The sequence below is a fragment of the Phoxinus phoxinus genome (genome assembly GCF_949152265.1).
Source record: "Phoxinus phoxinus genome assembly, chromosome: 25".
Classification (NCBI taxonomy): Eukaryota; Metazoa; Chordata; class Actinopteri; order Cypriniformes; family Leuciscidae; genus Phoxinus; species Phoxinus phoxinus.
The window spans coordinates 3403030-3415026 of record NC_136900.1 but is presented as its reverse complement, the minus strand read 5'-3'; positions in this window follow the sequence as shown (position 1 = coordinate 3415026).

The window sequence follows — 11997 nt, the reverse complement described above, 5'->3', positions numbered from 1 at the left end:
CCCCCCACCCCCCAGAATTACACATGTAATGAATGATACAATAGATACAAATATTTCACATATAATGTTCTAAATTATCCCAAAGCATCATAAGATATGAGGAACATTAAATATCAAAAATATTAAAGAACATTTGATTCACACATTAAGGGGAAAAAAGGAAAAGAAGACACAACAGAAGTACATGTTAATGTTCTAAATGACAATGATTTTTGTTTAAAACATGGATTGCAGGTTTTTTCCCCTCTTTTGTACCAAAAAAACATGCATTAGCCTACAAAAGGGATTATTTCACACTCTGTGACATTCTCTCTCACATCTCCTTGTCAAATTATCTATTAAAAATCAAAAATGAAAAATCAAGAAGTGTCTTCATTGAAAGACTTCATCCATATTTTCAAAGATTCTCTTGAAAAACTCTTGTCAATTTTGTTAAATTGATATTGAAACCACTGAAAATATTTTATTTTATTGTAGGCATTATTTAAAGTTGTTTTGGTCTCAGTTGTGCAGTAAAATGTTGTGTATAATGTGAATCCCCTTGAATACAAACAAATTAAGTTTGGTGAACTGAAGAAAGATTTTTCACAACACTATTGGGTCAATGACATTTTTGAACTTGCTAAACACTACATTCTTAAATGAAAACCCCTCCTTTATAAGCCCAGCGGCAACTATAGTTGCCGCAGAGTATAGTTGTCATTTTCCTTTTGTAAGTATTTTTCTAGATGTTATCCATGTTTAATGTCTCAATGACATGCAAGCAAACAACCAAGTAAAGGATTTCAAGAAAAAAAAAGGTATTGACTTCCTTCCTGTCACATGAGGCTGTCAACTTCCTATCCCTACTTCCAGGAAGCATGGCGAAGGCAAACCCTCCCAAAGAAAGATCATTTTCATGTTAATAATAAAAAAAAAATTGTTGACATATATATATATATATATATATATATATATCTACATAATCATAAAGGTCTCTAGAATCATCCAAACAAAACAAATCTTACAAGAGATCTATAGTTTGTTTGTATACTTAGTCAAAAGTCCAAGCGGCAAATAGTTGTTGGGCAAATGCCTTGTAAGTACATATATCATGGGAAAATGGAGTATACTGTGTTAATAGGTTAATAAATCAAGGTTTTGGTCTTGTTTAGTGCATAAACATAACTTAACCCTTTAAATGACATCTGTATGCACTGTTATTTTTTTGTTATTTGCCAGTTTGTTATATATATATATATATATATATATATATATATATTTTTTTTTTTTTAATTCTATTTATTTGTATTTATTTATTTATATATTTATTTTCATTTAACTTTTTGATACACAATGCGCTGTATGGCTGCACTTTGTTCTGAACTATGTTGCACCACTTTAACCCTTGAGCGCGTTTCGTTTGTGGTTTACAGTCGGTACAGTCTTAGAGACTCCAGGCAACAAAATGTAATTTTGTAACAATATATATATATATATAATATTTTACAATGTAATTTTACTCAGTTTATTAATGTTTTTACTTCACATTTGGACATTTTTACTCCACAAAATGTATATAAATAAATGTAAAAAATATATTTTATACAACAACAGTTTTTTTTATGTCAAATTCACCTCATAAAAGACCCACATTTCTAAATTTCATTCGATAACATGGATAAGTTGACATGGTTTAGTTAGTGTAAGATTTTTGCCCATTTATTGGAAAATTCAGTTTTAAAAGTAAAAAAATATATCACTTTAACCAGTAGATGGCTGCAGAGCTCTAAAATACATATTTTCACACATTTTTCCAGTTAGATTCATATCTACATACAACTAAAAGTTGTGAAAAGATGTCTTTCATACGGTGGCCGAGAGAGCTCAACGCGCTGCAACTGAAGAAAACACATGCAAATAGAAAGAAACACATGCAAATAGAAAAAAACACATTCAAATAGAAAAAAACACATGCAAATAAAAAAAACACATGCAAATAGAAAAAACCCCACCAGCGAATAAGAAAACATCTTCATCAGTTTTACAACTAACGTGCGTCCCAATACTCACAACACAGCCAAATACGGAAACGCGCTGCAATTAAAGAAACGCGCTGCAATTAAAGAAACGCGCTGCAATTACAGAAACGCGCTGCAAAAGTTCACAACACAACGGAAATGTTTCGAGGGGAACCAAATAAGTGACGAACCCGGTAGGGACATGCTTATAAGACCTTTATAAGACCTCATCAGTGGTGTTGTCGTCTGTCCATGACCTGAAAGGTGAGTTATTTTTTACTTTATTTAAAAATCCTGATCATATAATTCATTGGCCCTTTAGCCTAAATTATCTGAAATACACAATTAACTGTGAACTTTGAAAAGTAAGCACTTAAGCAGGCTAATTACTTTCGCAACTAAACATCAAGGCTCACGAAAGTAAATTCTGCAATGCTTAAATACGGTTTCTATTTTATTTTTTACATTTTATGTTTACAACTTCTGCATTTATTCTTTATGCTGTAATACAGTCAGTAAAGTGAAATACGATCTTATTCTTATTATATAATGAATATTTATGTGGAAAAAAAAAAAAAAATCTATGTAATGCTCCCTGTTGTTAGTGGGTTTTTTTTAGGTCAGTGTGTTATGAATTGCATGTTTTCTGAATGAGAATAGTTGCTAGTGATTGAATTAGCTTATTTTGAGACAAATATGAAGTGTTTTGTTGGTCTGAGTGAGTTTTGGAAGTAAGATTAACTATTTGACCAAGATTGATCTTAATGCAGACTGAATTTTTAAAAATGTGTCTTCATATTGACCAATGCTTGTTAGCAATAAAAAATAAAAATAAAACTAATTATTAAAACCAGATAAAAGCAAACATCATGCTAACTTCATTCCACTCATTTTTTATTTTTCAGATAAAAATGTTTTGTCCTTTCTGTGGCATTCAATTGCCGACTTTGCCCAGATTTTGTAGTTCCTGTGGGCGAGATGTAAGCTTTATAGAGAACGCCCCTAGAACTGCAGGTGATGGCCATGTGTCACGTATGACTGTGCCCAAAGGTAATATTACAGAGGTTTCAATCTAGTTCTGTCCATCTAAAGTAACTACATTTAGTCTCTTTCTCTCTTTCTGATTGTGTGTGTGTGTGTGTTTGTTTCAGTGACTGATGCATGTGCCATTCCAGCTAAGTCAACTGTTCTCCAGTTTATGAAATACAGAGAAGTAAAAGAAACTGAAAGGAAGACATTCTCAAGTAAAAGTAAAAAGAAATAAAATAAAACAGTAAAGGTAAGCAATTTTTTTTTTATTAATTATGTTGTTGACGTTGATAATTATCATTATTCCATCTTTTGTTACTGATCATCTAGATTTCTGTTGGGATCATGAGCAAGACCAGGAATGGCTTTAAGCACATGAGAGGGAAAAACCTACCTCTAAATGTTGACCCCATGTGGTCATCTGAGCAACTTTTGGCAGCCGCAGTGAAAAAACAAAAAGATTTCAATCAAGACATGGAAGATGGAGAATATGTCTTACTTTATCCAGATGGCTCTCAGATAAAAAATATCCCTGGGACTGACACACCTTTTACCATTGGAAAATACAAAGAGGCCATTGGAAAGGCGTATCAAAGGATCACATTGTACATCTGTACCATTGAGGATTTGTCAAAAAGTAAGTATTGAAATTGTATGTTTTTGTATATTTTATGTACATTTAAACTAAAAACAAAGTACTTTATGTGATACATGCTTTAAAGGGATAGTTCAGCCATAATTTGTGATTTTGTCATAATTTACTCAGCCTCAAGTTGTTCCAAACCTTTCTTTGTTCTGCTGTACACAATGGAAGATATTTGAAATAATGTTTGTAATCAGGCAACTCTTGACCCCTCTTTGAGGGTCAATGGTGGGTTAGATCTGCTTGGTTATAAACATTCTTCTAAATATCTTCCTTTGTGTTCAGCATATCTATATGTATACAGGTTTGGAACCTGTATACATATTTGGAGGGGGGAGTAAATTATGACAGAGTGTAATTTTAACTGCAGTTACTGTACAGCCTACACATTTAACTATACTGGACATGTAATATGAAATAAAGATTGATCACAAAATCTTTTGTGAGGTCATGAAGATGACTCCATTTCAGAAGATGAGGATGGTGATGAAGTTGTTAGGGTGCAACCCAATATGTCACCTCTTTCTGACACCCTGGTAGGTACATCTTAGTGATTTAGGTGTTCAAGATGTCTTTGCAGTACAGCTATAATGCAATAAAATTGACTAGAATGGTCAACCATTAGAAATAGAAAAGCACAGTGTTAAGGCTATGAATGACTTTAGGGTTTTATGTTTACACTTGGCAGCTTTGGTCTGGTCCCGAAAGCAGTACACCAGAGCATAAACCTTGGTAAGTTCAATTCTCCGGAGACATTTTTTTGTTCCTGTGCCAGCTATATGAATGTCAGTATGTTTTAGTGCATTCATTCAAAAATTGCTATAAAGAAAGCATTTTATGTTCTCTATAACAAAGTGACAGTTTCTACTAAATTGTTTGAATGTTTTAGGTCAGCAACAACATCTGAGAGATCCCAGTCATCAGATGGGCAAGTATGTCATATTCTGTAATATAATACATCGGAATTTGTTTATAATCAGGATATTTCTGCAAGTTCTTATTGTGCTGTGATGTTGGTGCAGCAGGCCAACAGTGCAACAAGACCCAAGCAGACGACCTCCTCAGTGGTTGAACTTAAGTCAAGTGACTTCTACAGGTCGGTCATAAGACGTAACTTTACATCACATCTTTAGTATTATTTTTAATTGTTTTTGCTCTGTACTTCAGAACACTGGATTTGAAATAAAACTATTAGACTAAAGTACTGGACTACAGCCAAAACAACAAAAGATGTCTGTGTCAGAAGACTTTCTGGATTATTTTTTGGTTATCTTTCTGGTTATTGTTGTTTTTGTACCTCTCTTCCACAGTACATATACCAATATATATGCACCGATCACCATTGACAGCAGTTCCTCAGATCTTGAGGAAGTAGAGAAACTGCCAGAGAAAGACAGGTACTATCACATAAGAATTACTTCAGCACCTTGTTCTTTACCAGCCTTTCTCATTTTGAAAATATTTATCGTCTCAAAATTTTAATTGTGTTCAGTAGTCATAAACAAAGTATAAAAAAAAAGATTTATGCATTTGGCAGACGCTTTCATCCAAAGTGACTTGCAGTGCATTCAAGCTATATATTCTATCAGTTTGTGTGTTTCGTGGAACTCTGATTCATGACCTCTGCATTGCTAATGCAATGTTCTAGCAACAGGATCACAAGTAAAAATCTGTTTGTCTGTTTCTCTTCAGTAATCCCTCTGCAGAAGAATGTGGTTCTGTGGACGGAGTTAAAATATCTATTACTAAAGTTGTGATGTCCAAATTATGCTTATCATTTTTGAGCAGTGTTGTTTAGCTTACTCATTATAAAGGGCCATAAAAGACTCAAAACCTAAAAAGTCACGGTTTAAATAATCCACAAAACTAAGAAGAGGCAGTGTGATTATTTCTTGCTTGTTTGCTTATTTTACAGTGATGGACATGATGGGCTAACAGCTGCTGATGTAGTGTCAAATCTGTCAATTAATCTTAAAAAAACATCCTGTAGCAGATTTAATATTAACCGGGCAAATGTCTGGGATGGTGCCTTAAGAGGTTTCAGGCGATCCTCATTTGACCCCACCTGCAGCTTGATGGTGAAATTCACAGATGATGCGGGGCTAACTGAAGAGGCTTTGGACAGCGGGGGGCCTACTCGTGAATTTCTAACCCTGCTGATGGACACCATCAAAACCAGGAGGGTATTTGAAGGCAAAGAAAATTGCAAATACCTCTCATTTGATTGTAAAGGTAATACTTTTTTGTGAAGTTTTCAGAATGTTTTAAATCAATGTGTCCTAACATTTTAATATTGGCTTTTTTAGCTGCAGAAGAAAATGAGTATTTCCAGATTGGAAAAATGATTGCTGTCTCGATTGTCCATGGAGGTCCAGGGCCTCGTTGTCTTTCCCCAAATTTCTTCCTTTACCTAATTGGTAAAGTAAAGACAATTGAGGCCCCAGTTGAGGACATACCGGATGATGAGGTCAAGAAGACCCTCTTTGAGGTAATTTGCAGAGGTGGGTAGTAACGAAGTACATTTACTTCGTTACATTTACTTGAGTATTTTTTTGGGAAAAATTGTACTTTTAAGAGTAGATTTAAATGTGGGTACTTTTTACTTTTACTCGAGTACATTTCTAATAAAAAAACGGTACTTTTACTTCGTTACGTTGAGCGATGTTCCTCTCGTTACTTTATTTTAATGCAATACGTGTTGTTAAATGCGTAGTTTATTCCAAGCGCGCTGTATCTTTTTTCTGGGCATGAGCGATGCTCAATTCACAAATGAATCACTATTTTGAGTCGATTCTGTTCAAAGACTTCATCACACAAGTGGGCAGATCTGTCTAAATCGGTTCGCGAATCAGTTTGATCTGTTCAGTTTCCTGCACGCACTGAATCGTCTGAAGCGCTTTCAATTCACACTCGACTCGGAGTCGTAACAGGAAGATTTAAGAACATCAAGAGCGTTGGATGAAGTGGCTGTGGACCTACAGTACAGTCAAGTGAAAGCAAATCTGCAAATGCATAATTTTTGCCAGCGATGAAGATCTCTATTATCTTCGTATGCTGAGGACGATATATCCCGTGGAATATCGTTCCACAGGACGATATTCGATTTAATTTCATTCAGGTAATACATTTTACAACCAAACAGATTATTACGATATGATAGCACTACTTCAAAGTATGACATTACCCGTTTTTTTTGGACATATACATTACTTTATACAATAAATAAGCTACCGTTGTCCACATATGAAATGAACACCCGCCATCCCGCGGTAATGTGTGTGTATTGCGCAGTCGCGTGCGAACTCAAATTGAAAACGAATGCCTTTGCCTGCCTTAGACACTGTTGACCAGTTTAAACATGCTTGCAGAAATATACATTTGATTACATTTTGGAGAACAGACAGAAGAAGATCCGTCGATGTGCATTTGATCGTCGTTTGTGTTCAGATGTTCAGTAGCGGTCAGCGCGAGCACATGTGAAGAGTTTTAACTCTTCTCTGTGTCAATGTTTCCCTTTACATGCCTTTAAATGCAAAACTCTGCAGATACACTATATTTCGACATTGTCTAATAATCCAACTGTAGTTGTATAAGTTACTATTATACAAACCAAAGGACAGGCAATGATTTTCGGGCTACAGATGGCAGAAATAATGTCTCTTCTGTTTTTGTGGCAAAGATAGCCTATCTAATTATGATAATAATAGTCATTTAAATAAAAAATATCTAAATAATATCATGTTTTATATATATATCATAGTATATATAGGCCTATGATCCGAAGTAACTAACTATAGCTACTTGAGTAGTTTTCTAATTGGATACTTTACTCATTGGATACTAATTATGATAATAATAGTCATTTAAATAAAAAATATCTAAATAATATCATGTTTTATATATATATCATATATATCGGCCTATGATCCGAAGTAACTAGTAACTAACTACTTGAGTAGTTTTCTCATTGGATACTTTTTTACTCTTACTCAAGTAACTATTAAGATTGTTACTTTTATGCCTGGTTCAGATTACACGATTTTTTTGTCGGTTACGATAGTCACTGTGTCAGATTACACGATTTTGAATCCTAAAATCTTGTCGTGTCGTGGACAAGAAACATGTCAGACTACACGTTGCTTTCTGACCAGTCATCGCGTGCCGTCGCAGACATTCACTCGCACATATGTCATATACACACGCACTCACTCTCACACATACACACACACACACACACTGGGGTGAGGGACAGTCCCGAAGTTTGAAGCTTTGTCCCGCAAGTCATAAGCAGTGTCCCACATTTTAATTTTGTCTGCATCATTTTATTTAATCGTCCTTTTAAATTACAATTATACAAAAAAAAAGTTAATAAGAAAACACTGAACGTGCGCAGCCGTTATTATTGGTTCTAGCCAGAGCGGGAATTCGGGAAAACAAACACTGAGAAAAAAAAAAAAATCTGCAATAGAAAAATGGATCTATCCGGAGCTCCCGAGAAGAAAAAGCGTCTTTGTTCGTAAGGAATGGGAGAAAAAAATATATACATGGTTAAAACCAGTTACAGGTGACCCTAAAAAAGGAGATTGCTGTGTAGCCACCGAAGTTTCACCATCACGCATGGAAAAGACACAAAAATAGGCTACTGAATCCGGTAAGAACGCATTTAATCTGTAGTCTTTCCTAATGGAATTTGTGTTTATTTGGAAATGTGCTTTTTAGCGATTGGATTATTATTTTCACTTAATTATTTAGATTGAATAGACCCGTGCTGTTAAAATGAGTTTTATATTAGGCTATTAGTGACGTTCACAGCGCCGGTCAGCGCCGTCATAGACTAACATTTTTAAGCTAGCAAAGACATCTAACGTTAATATAAAATCAATATTTATTCACCTATAATAATAGTAAGTTATCTCCCTCGTGTCCCGCGAAATCAGGTCTGACCTGCAACAGAGCAATATAGCCAGGTGGTCACCCTAGCACACACACTCACTAGCACACACTCTGTCTCGCTCGCTCACTCACTCACTCTCGTCGTGGAGGACCGAAAAAAAATCAAACATGCTAGTCTTTTTGTCGTGATGTCGTGAAGCATCGCAGACGCGACGTAGGTTGTCGCCCACTATGACACACTATACGAGATGAAACGATCAAATCTTGCGTCCCGACGCCCGTTGTCGTTTACGAATCCCCACGACACCCTGCGTCAAACGAATCGTGCCAAAATCGGGCTAAAATCGTGTAATCTGAACCAGGCATTACTTTTACTTTGAGTAAATATTTCTAGAAGTACTTGTACTTTTACTTGAGTACAGTTTTTGGATACTCTACCCACCTCTGGTAATTTGTTAGGCTGGGATTACAAACAATTTCGAGACATTACTTTCATCAACTGACACACAACTATCCTTAGTATTGATACCTTAATAACTGTACAAACAGTATGATTGTCAATACTTTACTTTTCACTTTTATGCATTTGGCAGACTCTTTTATCCAAATTGACTTACATTGCATTTCAAGGTACACTCATCAATCAAACCCATGACCTTTTTTAAACGCTCTACTGTTTGAGCTACAAGAAAGCTATAAAAAACTTTATAAAAGTGTATGCTCTATTACAATACTGTAATAGAGGGTACACTTTTATATGGGCATTGAGTGTAAATTCAAAGTAGTAGTTCTAACCTATATTATTATCAATATGAATTAATTAGTTTTTTAATTTAATCCCTCAAAATGTCAATTTATTCAGAATCAGATGTTTTGGTTGCCATTACCAACCAAGGTCAAAGAAATGTATACATTTTTGCTTTGTTTGTATGTATGCTATTCGGTTTAGATGATCCCATCTTGCTTTATTTTTATCAGTGGTTTGTCATTACAATCCACTTTAAAAAAAAGAAAAATTATGAATAGTCAAAGCTTAACTAATTTGTATGAATGTACTATAATGTGGCCTGTTATCTAGTCCAATGAAAATAAATAAATGTCACTGCTTTTTATTTTCCTCTAGATTAAGAATGCTACATCACTGAGTGAACTCCAGGTACTCACAGAAACACACTCCAGCATGCTGCAGACAGCAGGCTGCTATAGATACATGAGGACTCTCGAGGATAAGAAAAAAGTAGTAGATGATTACATTCAGTGGTATTTCATCTACCGAAACCACGTTTCCATCCAGAGGTAGGCTATAATATTCTACTTAACCTGTGGGCATGTAACAAAACTTTAATATGTTAAATATTATTATAATCTTTATATCTTTCAGTAGTTTACATAACCCCCTTGTGACTTGGAACTTTTTGTAGGTTCAAAGAGGGACTAGCAACTCTTGATTTTGTCAATGCCTTGGAACAGCATCCTTCACTGTTCTTTTCATTCATGTGCTACACTGAGACCAAGCTGACAGCTGATGTTGTAGAGAATATCTTCCACGTGCAGTTCAGTCAACCTGGTAGCACCAACCGTCAGGAGGAGGCCAGAGTACTGAGCTACTGGCGAGATTATCTGCTCTACCTGGAAGGTATTATTTATGGTTAAAATCTTAAGAAATGTGCTGAATTATCACTACAGCAAACATTGAGATAAAGTAATTTCTGTCAGAAATGTACATCAGTTCAAAGAACCTTAGTGTTTTACACAAAGGGCAAATCCACAATTGCTTTCTATACGGTCCATAATAATTTAAACTGGGTTCCATTATGCCACATGTGGTTTAGGAGAACTGACAAACCACCAGAGGTGTAAAGTCCAGGGGTCAGAGTAAAAGTCCAGCCATATGTTTGTTCCACCCATGAACCAGCCCGCTAATTTCACTTATCTCCTGGTTGAAAAACGGTGCTAATTAGCAAATACAGGTGATTGGAAGAAAATACTAAGGAGGACTTTTATTTTCTGAACCTGGGGTGTATTCCAGAAAGCAGGTAATGTGACATACCTGGTTATGTTTAAGAGTAAGTGTAACTGGTCTGTTGTCTGCGTTGTGTTTTCGGTCGTGAATGAAGAATCAGGGACAGCATGCGGCAGTTTCACAGATTGTATTCCTGATGTACAAACAAATGTAATCAGCCTCTTAAGTGAGAGTCGCCTTTGCTTTACCTCTCCACTGCATCACCAATGCAAAGAGCGCAATAAATCACATAGAACAAAAAAACACACGTAACAGAAAAACATACCTGATGTACAAACAAATGTAATCAGCCTCTTAAGTGAGAGTCGCCCTTGCTTTACCTATAAAACACATGTGATGTACACTTATCACGTGCTCTCTTTTCCACATTTAGGCCCAGATGCAAAAATATAACTTAAACGGGATGAAATGACTAAAATAACCACACAGATAGGTAAAATAATATTATATACATAAATTAGAGTGAAAATATAGACATAAAAGCAACAATTAAAATAAAGATTAAGAAAGATTATCAGAAGCCCAAAATAACCTCACCTCTCCACTGCATCACCAATGCAAAGAGGAAGAGGAGGGGACAGAACAGGAAATTATATTGATTGACTCATATCAATTAAAGGGAAAGGTACTCATTTCACTTAGGCAGTCATATCAGGTATGTAAACGAACAATTTTGTGAAAATTCTAATAAACTACATACATTTAACAGTACACTTTCTGTACCTGTTACATAAGTAAGTGGATAAACTCAACTTTCAGTTCCAAAAAAGGAGGTAAATCTCAGGGTATGTAAGTAGCCATAGCAACCAGGGTTAGTTTGCTTAAGGGTTATTCAGATGCATTATATAATGAATATTAATATAACAAAATAGTTTAGTTACAGTTAAATAATATGCAATATTATATATAAATACTAAATCACTAATATGCAATATTATTATATATTAATTTTAAAGCACTATTATAAAAATTTAATATAATGTTTATTAAATTCAAATATATTTTATTATTTATGTTATTGCATCTTAGACATTGATCTGCATTCAATTAATTAGCATCATATTAACAATATAATCCTTATTCTCAATGAATAAAGATTGAAAAAATTATTGCACAACCACCAAATAGTGATGTGCTAGGCTATGTAAATCACCAAGTTTCCCTGGTGAATCGATTAATCGCTCTGTTGAGAATGTCTTGTCTGTTAACTGGGAACATACTCTGGGTTGGAGGAACTTACTCCTCTGATGTGTTTTTTGAACCAACATTCCTTGAGTATGCAACGTTTGGGTTAATCAATTGATAGTTCAAGGTATATCTGACGGTAAGTTAACCTTGCTTTCTGGAATACACAACTGGATTTTACACCTCTGCAAACCACCTCCATACAACAAAAGCACTGTTATCAA